This window comes from Tachyglossus aculeatus, chromosome X1, assembly GCF_015852505.1.
Source record: "Tachyglossus aculeatus isolate mTacAcu1 chromosome X1, mTacAcu1.pri, whole genome shotgun sequence".
In the NCBI taxonomy this organism is placed as follows: Eukaryota; Metazoa; Chordata; class Mammalia; order Monotremata; family Tachyglossidae; genus Tachyglossus; species Tachyglossus aculeatus.
Window position 1 is genome coordinate 96,434,686 of NC_052101.1, and position 12,695 is coordinate 96,447,380.

Sequence of the window (12,695 nt, forward strand, 5' to 3'; positions counted from 1 at the left end):
CAGTCTTAATCCCCATTTTACAGATGAGGTAACTGAGGCCCAGAGAAGTTAAGGGACTTGTCCAAGGTCACACGGCAGGCAAGTGGAAGAGCCGGGATTAGAACCCAGGTCCTCTGACTCCGAGACTCAGGCTCTTTCCACTAGGCCATGCTGCTTCGGGTATGGATCCAAGAGCTTAACTGCCCACAATCAATCAATCAATCATTTATTGAGCGCTTACAGTGTGCAGAGCACTGGACTAAGCGCTTGGGAAGTCCAAGTCGGCAACACATAGGGACAGTCCCTACTCAATGGCGGGCTCACAGTCTAGAAGAGGGAGACGGAGAACAAAACCAAACATACTAACAAAATAAAAGAAATAGAATAGATATGTACAAGATTAATGGAGTAATAAATATGTACAAACATATATACAGGTGAGTCACACAGTTGGGTAAATAGCATTAATTGATGGAGGAATCAAGGGGGAGGGAGGGCCTCAAAGCTGACGAGAAAGGGGCAAGTCACTCTTTCAGCCCCGCCTTTCCTCACGACGTGATGGGCACGTGACGCTAGAGAACATTCTGGTTTGGGGCGGTTCGGGGCGGTTTCGGCTGGCGCCTGCCTCTGTGTTCTCGGGGCGCCGTCCGTGAGGAGGGACGGTCGGCTCCAGTCGGTCAGGTAATTACGGATTTTCCGATGGATTATTATGGAAAATAATGGATTAGGAAAATTATGGATTCTCCTGAGGGGGGGCGGACGCGTTTTGGGGGCCGCGGGAAGCCTCGGGTGGTTCAGGCAGTTATGGGGTCGCAGACGAGGGCGGACGCGATTCCCCAGTCTTGGGAGAAGGCCTTGGCCGGCTGAATTGCCAGGAAGCGGGCTTCGGTTGGGGGGCGGCTTTCGGTTAAAAAAAAAAAAAAGACTCCTAATAACAGAGGTGTTTGTTAATTGCTATGTGTGAAGCACTGTTCTAGGCGCAGATAGAAGCCGATCAGGTAGGACACAGGCCCTGGCCTGCACCGGGAGCACAGTAGGGTTGGGCAAAAATTTGGTGGGAAGCAGGGCCTCGTTTTGAGGCGGGGCCGGGCCCGTTAACGGTTTTCTGGCTGACTGCGCACGCGCGGGGTGGGGCGCGCGCGCGCGCGCGCCCGCCCTCCCGCGCGAAGGTTCGGTCGGGTTGTGAGGGAATTCTGGATTTTTCCCCTGAGGGCGCGCCTCGCTTGCTCGACGGGGAGGACGCGGCCCCGGCAGAGCAGCCCCGTTCGTCTTCGGAAGAAGGTGGCCGGGTAAATTGCCGGGAACGGAAAGCCTCCTTTGGGTGGGGGGCGGTTGTGGGGCGGAGGGGGCGGTAACGGCTCTTGTGCTTTCCAGCTCCACAGGGACTGCTGAGAGGAGGCACCGACTGTTGGACAGGAGGAGGCCGTAAGTCCTAAACGAAGACCTAAGGGTTCGGGGGAGGGCCGCATTTTCCATGTCTTTTAGACTGTGAGCCCACTGTTGGGTAGGGACCGTCTCTCTATGTTGCCAACTTGGACTTCCCAAGCGCTTAGTACAGTGCTCTGCACACAGGAAGCGCTCAATACGATTGACGATGATGATGTCCTCCGGGGGGGGGAAGGGCGGGAAAATTTCCGATCAGGGCTTCAGATCCTGCAGCTCTTTATTTTGGTTTTGTTTGTTGTTGCTTCCAGCCTCAACTTCATCGACTGCCTTCTATCCCAAAGACTCTGAAGTAAGTAAAGTCTGGCATGTACCCCAGCCCATAGCACAGTACTTTACTTGAAGTAAGTGCTTCAGTGCCATGTTTATTTTAGCAACTGAACTACCATTTTTAGCCCTACGGCCCAAGAGCAGGACTGACTGGATTTAGGGACTAAGGCTTCGTTCAGATTTTCATTCATTCATTCAATCGTATTTATTGAGCGCTTACTGTGTGCAGAGCACTGTACTAAACGCTTGGGAAGTACAAGTTGGCAACATATGGAGACGGTCGCTACCCAACAGTGGGCTCACAGTCTAGAAGATTTTCCGCTTTCATCTTTGCAAGCGTGTGTCTACTTGGCCTAAATACTCGAAGACACCGTTGATGAATACAAGTCCGTATTTGACAACATGCACACAACTATTTCCCCTGACACTGTCGCGTTTGTCCAGACATACGTTGTGGGAAGAATTTTCCCAAATTCTGCTATTTCATTCTTCTAAACTAGTAGTGGCAGAACAGACTCTACCCATTTAAGCAACAGGTGTATTCTTACCTGCATTCAGGTGAATGGCAAAGGGAGTGATTGTTTAAATGAATCCCACATCTGCAGTTATTTGAATGAAATCGCAGAATTGAAGATTATTCACCAAATGACTTGAACTCCTTGATCGGCAGTAATACCCCTCTGAATTCATTAGGCAGTTGTCACAAATGGGGTTTAGTAAGGTTTATCTCAGTGAATCTCCTGGTTAGGAAGATGCAGGCTTACCAATAGAGTGTCCCCTTACCAACTAGTTACACTAGTTTCAAAACAGAAAAAAAAAATGCCTGTTTGGCCAGAAGACAGGTGGGAGGTGGAGTTTGAGGTGCAGAAGAGTAAGAAAATTGCTTGGAATAGGAAATGTTGTTCCAGTAGGACAACTCTGTCATTTATGCTTTGTGAGTACCTAGGAGTATCACAGGTACTGTTGCAGTGGAACCTTTTAACTAAGTAGTAAAGAGTGGTTATGTATTGCTAACCAGTTTTTCCAGTCTTGCACAGGACATATAAAGAATGTGGGATTGAAGGCCCCCATCCATCTCCCTCCAGCTGTTCTGATAGGCCTCACTTGAGAGTGGGGCCAGGAGTGACCGTGCCCTGATCTGTTCTTCTGAAACAGCTGCAAGAAGTTGCCTATGTAAGCCTATCTGGAACAAAACATTTTCTCAAATGATAGGGGACTTCATATGGCCCTGCAGGGCACCCAGATGGATGAAGTGGGGTGGGTGGTAGCCCTCCCCATGGGGCGCTTGGCAAGGACCCAGCCCTGGAGGAAGCCAAAGCACCTGTAAATGCAGTTCCCTTCCTCTCCCTCCCACTTTTCATTACTGACCCTCAGCTACTCTTCCCCCTCATTTCTTCCTCTGTCCCCCTGCCCCAAGTACACCCCCATGCTCAAAATGAAAAGTTGTATCCCTGGTTTGTATGTACGATGTAAAGGTCTTTTAAGAACTTCATATAAAAATCAAAGCTTTGAATCCCGAGGAAGTCTTTTATTTTGTACTATCCTGAAATATCAAATAGAGTTTTCTTCCATTTACAGTTATTTTATGAAATTCATGTTATCATTGGCTGGTTTTTTTTTTGCTTCCTATTTTAGAGAGACTTCAAGAGACCTCAGGTCTTGTCATAAACTGTTTTTCCCAAGTGTATCTACATTTCAAGTGATATTAAAAACAATTTTTAAAACTAGTTGCACTGCATTGCAGAGTATTACATTTGTAAATATTTCTATATTTGTCTTCACCATTGGTGTAAGCTTTGTGGGCAGTGTCCTCTCTATTTTGTACTTACCAAGTGAGTACACAATAAATGCTATTACTTAGTGCTTTGCAATATTTTAGTTGAATTAACATCAGTGTTTCTATTCATTTTTCATATTGCATTGCAAATTGTGTATATAATTATATTGTGTCCTTCAAAATTGATGTTATTGTGGTAGGATTTTATAAGTGGTTGCAGGTGAACCTGAAACTCAGTGCCAACTGACAACACATTCTGTATAAAATGCATGTAAAGATTGCCCCTCTGCTGTCCTGTTGAAGTTATCTACAGTGCCTGATGCTGTTTCAGTTTATTCTTTGTGCCCAGTCCTCTGTTCTAAGGCAGTACCCCATTTCTGATTGCTACATGCCCAACTGATCTATCTTCTGATTTTTTCTCTAACCTGCTATACTGCATCATTTGAGCTTTTGTTTATTTGGTTTTCTAAAAAATTTCTCCTCTCCTTCTATGATTATCTCATTTCAACTGACCATAGAGCAGTTGTTTGTAATAGAGAATGGCTTTGTGAGTGATGTAGTTTATTTTGGATTTTGTAGATCCACACATCATTGGAAAGGTTTGAGGAAAGACTCAGTAAAAGAAACATCTATTTTAGATTCTTTCAAAACCTCTAAGACATGTAAGTACTTCATATTTGTGTAACCAGAAAAGGGCATTGACAGAACGTGATCATGAATGCCTTGCTTCCAAAACACTCAACAGTATTGGAGTGTGAAGCATGTGTGTGGCTCCAGAGAGGGTGGGTGAAGTCAATTTCTGGTCTAGACATCTACTATTTCAGGTTCACTAGAACCTGTATTCTGTCATTGTCTCTGGCTAAATAAATTGTTTTCTTGGATATGGAGAGGAAGCATAAGGGGTTTTCTGCTCAAGAGGGAAAGAATGAATCTGTTGATAGTAGTGTCCTCAAGTCAGCAGAAATTCTGCTTCCCCCACAGAATATTACTCCAATTTTTTTTTAAAAGCCTGTTTGAAAACAGACATTTACACCAGAGAATTCAGAGTATAGTTCGGTATGACTTAGTCTTGATGGTTTTGGAATAATATTTGTTGCTTATTTCTATTGTCTAATGGTTTTTCTCTGCTAATTGCCTTTTCCAAATATAGCCATCTTAGAGGAAAAATCCAAGTCACAGTTTGAGAACCTCCTAAATTAGTTACTGTTAGCAGAGAAAACAGTACCAGAAGCATAATGGAAGGATTTAAGCCACCCTGTAACACAGAAGATGGCAGTTCCCTCATCTCTCCGCCTGAAATTCACGACTTGGAGGTCAGCAATGAGGAGAAGCCGAGCGATACATTGAAAATTGATGAAACAAGCTTTCTCCTTGATAAACCGGGTGATTTAGCAGTATTTAAATATGAAGGGTATGGTGTAACTCCAGCACTAGAGAGTAATACCCCTTCTAGTAGCCAAAGCAAAGCAAATTTGAAGTCAGAGGTCGAACAGTTGCCAACTGATTTACCACCTAAGTGGGCCACTAGGAAATCTGGCTCCAAGGTCAATACTGGCAAGGGTTTTAAGGAAGGCAGTTACACTGATGAAGAGCCAGTTGGCAAGAAGGCTAAGTCTAAGTCTAAATTCCAACTAAAATGGCCATCCAGTGGCACTGGCGACTCCCTGTTCCAAAGTACCTCACAACTCCTGGGATTTGGTATGGAAAAGAAAGAAACGATGTTTGAAGAGTCATCATCAAGTGAAAGTGATGTGGACATCCCATTTCTGGACTGGAGCGACCAAGAAAGCGAGTCAACAGGAGTGATGGAAACAATACCCTTGGAGTCCTTTGAAGATTATTTGTTTCGCAAGCAAGCGGCAAGAAGCATATTTTTCTCAGGGAGCAGCCCCTTCCGATGCAACTCCGATCAACCCGAATTCGATCTAGAACTATTCGATTCAGCTTCAACTTGTGACCAGAAATCCTTTTTCCTGTCACCGAAAGAAAAAGAGAGAGAAATGGAAAACACTGCAAGCCCAGAACCAAAAAAGAGAAGATACTATATGTGAAGAGATCATCCAAGTGCATAATTCTACTTGAGATTTTGTTTTATTCAGAAGCTGAGAAATCATTGAGTTCTGTCGACCCTAAACCTGTTATGAAGTTGCACACCTTCTAGCAGCCTGGGGCCCACTTTCCTGGATTACTCTCCAGCAGGTCAAGTTGGGTAATTTGTAGTTATGTGGGTTTCTACTTAGAGAAGTCTCCCCACTGACAACCCACTCAAGTTTCAATTTTAAAATTCATAGTTTAGGAAACGAGTGTTTATTTGTAATCCTGTTAAGGAGCTTGCTGCTAGAAAGGCTATTCATGTTTATGTCAAAGAGGAAGCGGTTATGGTAGGCCTGATTTAATTACCTGGTATTTTGGAATAAATGTTATTAAAGTTACGAAGCATCCGGTATCGTTATTTGTTGGCATGCCTGGATTTAGAAGTATAGCAGCACATGCTCTCCCCACTGCCTACCCACAATGAGTAAGAAACAATGACCTAGTGGAAAGAACGTGGTCCTGGGAGTCGGAGGACCTGGGTTCTAATCCCAGTTCTGTCACTGGTCGACTCTGTGACCTTGGGCAAGTTACTCCACTTCTTCGTGCCTTAGTTCCCTCATCTGCAGAATGGGAATTCAATATATGTTCTCCCTCCTACTTAGACTGTGAACTCCATGTGGGACCTGCTTATCTTGCATCTATCTACCCCAGCGTTTAGTACAGTGCTTGGCACATAGCACTTTGAGTGCTCACTGTGTGCAGAGCACTGTATTAAGCGCTTGGGAAGTACATATCGGCAACATGTAGAGACCGTCCCTACTCAACAGCGGGCTCACAGTCTAGAAGAAATATCACATTATTATCATTATTATTGAAATTGAGTGATTTGAATCTAATAGATACTTCCATCAACCTTCTGGTGGAGGTGTTAAGAACAGGGAAAAAAAATGGTCAAAAGGCAAGCAGGGAAGGAATAATAATAATAGTAATGATGGTATTAAGTGCTTACTATGTGCAAAGCACTGTTCTGAGTGCGGATAAGAAGCAAGGGAGTTTGGTTATCTACAAAGAGAGTAATCAGGAGTCTAGGTCAGAAGGTTTTAAAAGACAATCCCACCACTACTGCCACAATAATTCTATTGTTGACTAAGCAGCAGCACATAGCCTAGTTGAGCCCACTGTTGGGTAGGGACCATCTCTATATGTTGCCAACTTGTACTTCCCAAGCGCTTAGTACAGTGCTCTGTACACAGTAACCGCTCAATAAATACGATTGATTGATTGATTATGGGCCTGGAAGTCAGAAGGACCTGGATTCTAATCCTTGTTCTGCCTGTTGTATGACCTTGGGTAAGTCACTTCTCTGTGCCTGATACCTCATTTGTAAAATGGAGATTAAGACAGAGAGCCTCATGTGGGACATGGACTGTGTCCAACCTGATAATAATGGCATTTATTAAGCACTTACTATGTGCAAAGCACTGTTCTAAGTGCTGGGGAGGTTACAAGGTGATCAGGTTGTCGCACGGGGGCTCCCAGTTTTAATCCCCATTTTCCAGATGAGGTAACTAAGGCACAGAGAAGAGAAGTGACTTGCCCAAAGTCACACAGCAGACAGTTGGCAGAGCTGGGATTTGAACCCATGACCTCTGACTCCAAAGCCCCGGCTCTTTCCATTGAGCCATGCTGCTTCTCACCAGTGCTTAGAACAGTGCCTGGCACAGAGTAAGCGCAATAAGAAAAAGTTCACTCAAAAATTGGAGTAATGTACAACAAAGATTGGAATTTGAAAGGGGGCAGTGTGTTTAAGAAAACACAATTATACAAGTAGTTTGGATAGGGCAACAGAGTGTAGAAATATTTAATATAAACACATACATAGGAAATGAGGGATTTCCTCATTGGGGGGGCTCTATAAGTCACTGGTGCCTTGCCTTCAGGGATGCCAAAGGCCACCTCTACTGTACCACGAAGCACGTGGGTACAGCTTTATTTCAAAATAAATATATGACCCCTAAAGCCTACTGCTTTATACAAATTTTGAAAATCTGTTTGAATAAGGAAAACCTAGAAAACTGGACCTGAAACCCTTGAAAGATTTTGATGGATCCATATAGAGAGTATAATTGGGCCTTCTTTGTGGAGATATAGATCACTGCTTTAGTTGCATATTGTATAAGTTCATTCATTCATTCAATCGTATTTATTGAGCACTTACTGTGTGTTTGAGCACTTCCCAAGCGTTTAGTACAGTGCTCTACACACAGTAAGTGCTCAATAAATACGATTGAATGAATGTGTGCAGAGTACTGTACCATTAAAGTTTGGGAAGTACAAGTAGGCAACATACAGAGATGGTCCCTTCCCAACAACAGGCTCACAGTCTAGAAGGGGGAGCTAGATAACAAAAACAAAACATGTAGACAGGTGTTAAAATCATCAGAACAAATAGAATTAAAGCTGTATGCACATCCTTAACAAAATAAATAGTAAATATGTACAAGGAAAATAAATAGAGTAATAAATCTGTACAAATATATACAAGTGCTGTGGGGAGGGGAAGAAAGTAGGGCGGGGGGATGGGAAGGAGGATAGGAAAAAGGGGGCTCAGTCTGGGAAGGCCTCCTGGAGGAGGTGAGCTCTGAGTAGGGCTTTGAAGGGAGGAAGAGAGCTAGCTTGGCGGATGTGTGGAGGGAGGGCATTCCAGGTCAAGAGTAGGACGTGGGCCAGGGGTCGACGGCAGGACGGGTGAGAACGAGGCACAGTGAGGAGGTTAGAGGCAGAGGACTGGAGTGTGCGGGCTGGGCTGTAGAAGGAGAGAAGGGAGGTGAGGTAGGAGGGGGCGAGGTGATGGACAGCCTTGAAGCCGAGAGTGAGTTTTTGCTTGATGCGTAGGTTGACTGGCAGCCACTGGAAATTTTTGAGGAAGGGAGTAACATGCCCAGAGCGTTTCTGTATAGAGATAATCCGGGCAGCAGAGTGAAGTATAGACTGAAGTGGGGAGAGACAGGAGGATGGGAGATCAGAGAGCAGGCTGATGCAGTAATCCAGTCGGGATAGGATGAGAGATTGAACCAGCAAGGTAGTGGTTTGGATGGAGAGGAAAGGGTGAGCGCTTACTGTGTGCAGAACACTGTACTAAGCGTTTGGGAAGTACAAGTCAGCAACATATAGAGACGGTCCCTACCCAAAAACGGCTCACATAAAACTTTAGTATCAAAACCTCCCCAATTTTGTCTCAGAACTCACTTCTACCCAGTGCTTAGTACAGTGCCTGGCACATAGTAAGTGCTTAAAATCAATACCACGATTGCACCAGCCCCGGGCCTTTAGCTTGTGGAGTTCCGTACACCTGCTGCATAAGAAATAAACCCAGCCCGCACCCTCCCCTCCTCTGCCGCTAACCTCCTCACCGTGCCTCGTTCTCGCCTGTCCCGCCGTCGACCCCCGGCCCACGTCATCCCCCTGTCCTGGAATGCCCTCCCTCCGCACATCTGCCAAGCTAGCTCTCTTCCCCCCTTCAAGGCCCTACTGAGAGCCCACCTCCTCCAGGAGGCCTTCCCACACTGAGCCCCCTCCTTCCTCTCCCACTCCTCCCCTTCCGCCTTACCTCCTTCCCTTCCCCACAGCACCTGTATATATGTATATATGGTTGTTCATATTTATTTATTCTACTTGTACATATCTATTCTATTTATTTTATTTTGTTAATACGTTTTGTTTTGTTCTCTGTCCCCCCCCTTCTAGACTGTGAACTCACTGTTGGGTAGGGACCGTCTCTGTATGTTGTCAACTTGTAATTCCCAAGCGCTTAGTACAGTGCTCTGCACAGTAAGCACTCAATAAATACAATTGATTGATTGATTGCTTAAACACCATCATTATTACTATTAGTTTCATGGCTAATTTAATTACAGTTTTATGTTTCCATATTAAACTGTTTTTAATACTAGAAATTTCAGGAAAATGGGAACTACGGGACAAAATATACAGGCACGCATGTGCACGGGAACATGTGTTCCTTGAAAATGTGGCAATACCATAAATGACTGTATTGTGGGGTTCACTTTCCCGTAGACTTACCTGTACTTGAATTAGGCGTTCTTCTATAAACAGCCTCGACATGTTGATTTACTTGTAAGCAAATCCCTCCCCACGACCCCTCTGCTGATTCATTTTCTTCCCTCATCCCCTAGAAGCTTTCCTGCCACCCTGTACCCCAAATTCAGCCTCCTCCTCCCGTCTTCCCACCGCTGTGCTCCGTTAAAAAAAAGTTCACAGCAACAAATATTGCTGTCAGCAATATTGTGTTACATTGTCCTCTCCCCCATTCCCACCCCCAAAATCCCAGCGGTGAAGGGAAAGACAAGGGGAGAGGCGGCACGATGGCACCCCCTGATCCTGCCCTGGTTTCTCCCTATCTTCATTTCCATGGCTGATCCAAGTGGGAAGTGGGGGGATAGTGCCATATGGGAGTAATTACACCGAGAAAGGATGCACTGGGAGAAAGTGTTCTTTATTCCCCAGCCACACTTGCAGGTGGCAAGAAAGGCGACAGCAGCAGCAGCAACACGCCTGAATTAACCTAGGAATTCACGGGGACGGCCCCCTACAACTGCACATACACCCACAACCCCCACTATCTAGTGGATAGAGTACGGGCTTGGAAGTCAGAAGGACCTGGATTCTAATCCCACCTCCACCACTTGTCTGCCGTGTGACCTTGGGCAAGTCGTTTCACTTCTCTGTGCCTCACTTCCCTCATCTGTAAAATGGAGATTAAGACTACGAGCCCCATGTGGGATAGGGACTGTGTCCAACTCAATTACTTTGTAATAATGATAATGGTATTTGTTAAGCACTTACTATGTGCCAAGCAGTGTTCTAAGCGCTGGACCACTCATGGCTTAGAACGGTGCCTGGCACATTGTAAGGGCTTAACAAATACCATCAAAACAAAAAACCAAACCAAACAAACAAAAAAACCTCAAGTATGGCCAGATGGAGTCCCCAAATCACCTCCCCTGCTGCTCTGGCCTGCTTCCAAGGGGAGCAGATTGAAACCCCCCCACCCCATCCCCAGGAACCGAAACAGCGGCCAATTGTGGCTCAATTTTGGTCAATCGGAAACGGGAGAGAATGTTCAGGCCTAGAAGATAAAAAAAAAAAAACGGGGCCGTGGTGAAATCACCCTCTTACCTGTCGTCTCCATCTCTCCTCCCTCTCCCCAACGCTTGACTGCGTAGGAACTGACCCCGTTGGAGACGCACCCGCTGTGGCCTCAAAAAACTCCCAGCTTTATCACCTACCGAGCATGCTAATAGACCCATCCAATAGAATTAGCTAATAGCTTCATCAATTCGGAATAATTAGTTAATGCTAAGAGCCTAGGGATTAGCGAGTGCTAAAAGCCTGGGGATTCGCAAATGCTAATGGAAGGATTTGACTCATTTGGGGTCCCGCAATCAGCTCCCGCTGGGCTTGTGAAGTAAGTAGCGCGAAAGCAACCGTTAGACAATCAATCAATCAATGGTATTTATTGAGCACTTGTTTTGTGGAGAGCACTATTAAACTTTCTAGAGAGTACAATAGGTTTGGCAGACAAGACCCCTTGCCCACGAAGATCTTACAGTCTAGCAGGGGACACAGACATTAAAATAAATTACCAAAGGGGACTTGGCATAAGTGCTATGGGGGTGGGGTGAATATAAAGTGCTTACAGGTGTGAGTGCAGATGGTAGGGTGGGTAGGGGAAATGAGGACTTCAATAAGGGAAGGCCTGGTGGCGATGTGATTTTAGAATGGCTTTAGAAGGGATAATAATAATGATAATAATGATGGCATTTATTAAGTGCTTACTATGTGCAAGAGTGGTGGTCTCTTGGATCAGAAGAGGGAGGGGAAAGTCAGTCAATCATGATTAGTGTGTGCAGAGCACTGTACTAAGTGCTCGGGAAAACACAATATTAACAGATACGTTCCCTTCTGCTGGAACATGGACTCGGTGGCAAGAGAGGCGAGACCAAGGTACAGTGAGTAGGTTGTTGTTAGAGGTGCAAAGTGAGCAGACTGGCCAGTAGTAAGAGATTAATGAGGTAAAGTAGGAGGGGGTAAGGTGATTGAGTGCTTTAAAGCTGCTGGTAAGAAATTCCTGTTTGCAGAGATGGATGGGTGACCACTGGAATTCTGGAGAAATGGAGAGAAGTGGACTGAGCTTTTTTATTTTTAAGTGATCCAGGCAGCAAAGGGAAGTATGGATTGGAGAGGGGAGAGACAGGAGGAGGGGTGGGCGTTGGAGGGAGAGGGTTAGAAAGGAGGCTTATGCAATACCAAGTAGGGATATGATAAGTGTTTGGATCAGCCTTTAACTTGGATGGAGAGGTAGGAGTGGATTGTAGAGATGTTGTGAAGGTAGAACCGACAAGATTTGGTGATAGATTTCTTCAATTCTCTCCTTGAGCTCCTTTAATCTGGCTTCTGCTCCCTTCATGCCACCAAACCAGCCTTCTCTAAGGTCATAGGTTAATTGCATTTATTGCACACTTACAGTGTGCCGAGCAATGTACTAAGTGCTTGGGGGAGTACAACACAACAATACAACAGATATATTCCCTGGTCACAATGAGCTTACAGTCTAGAGGGGGAGGTAGATATTAATATAAATTATGGATATATATACATAGGGCTGAGGGGTGGTGAATAAAGGGAGGAAGCCAGGGTGTTGCAGAAGGGAGTGAGGAAATGAGGGCTTAGTCAGGGAAGGCCCTTTGTAGTAGATGAACATTCAATTAGGCTTTGAAGATAGGGAGAGTAATTATCTGTCGAATATGAAAAGGGAGGCCAGAGGCAGGATGTGGGCGAGAGGTTGGCAGCAAGATAGATGAGACTGAAGAACAGTGAATAGGTTGGCATTAGAGGAGTGAAGTGCCTGGGCTGGGCTGTAGGAGAGTAGTGGGGTAGGAGGGGGCAGTCTGATTGTATATAACAACAATCTTCTTGCCAAATCCAACAGTCTCTATTCCTTCTTACTCTTCCTCTATTTTTTTTAGCTGCCTTTGACACTGTGGACCATCCCCTTCTCCTGGAAACATTATCCAACCTTGGCTTCACTAACACTGTCCTCTTGGTGGTTTAGTGAGATCTTTTGTTTGTTTTTTTGTTTTTAATAATGATATTTAAGTGTTTTGTGTGC

At 45.2% G+C, this 12,695-nt stretch overlaps 1 long non-coding RNA gene across 1 annotated transcript; it reads left to right on the plus strand.

Annotated features, from left to right (window-relative positions):
• The first annotated feature begins 614 nt into the window (after positions 1–614).
• Positions 615–5,886, plus strand: LOC119919526. The gene is made up of 8 exons (XR_005447701.1): positions 615–660; positions 946–977; positions 1,191–1,268; positions 1,354–1,404; positions 1,674–1,714; positions 2,720–2,865; positions 4,049–4,131; positions 4,620–5,886. It is a non-coding gene; the product is annotated as an uncharacterized LOC119919526 (long non-coding RNA).
• Positions 5,887–12,695: the final 6,809 nt, after the last annotated feature.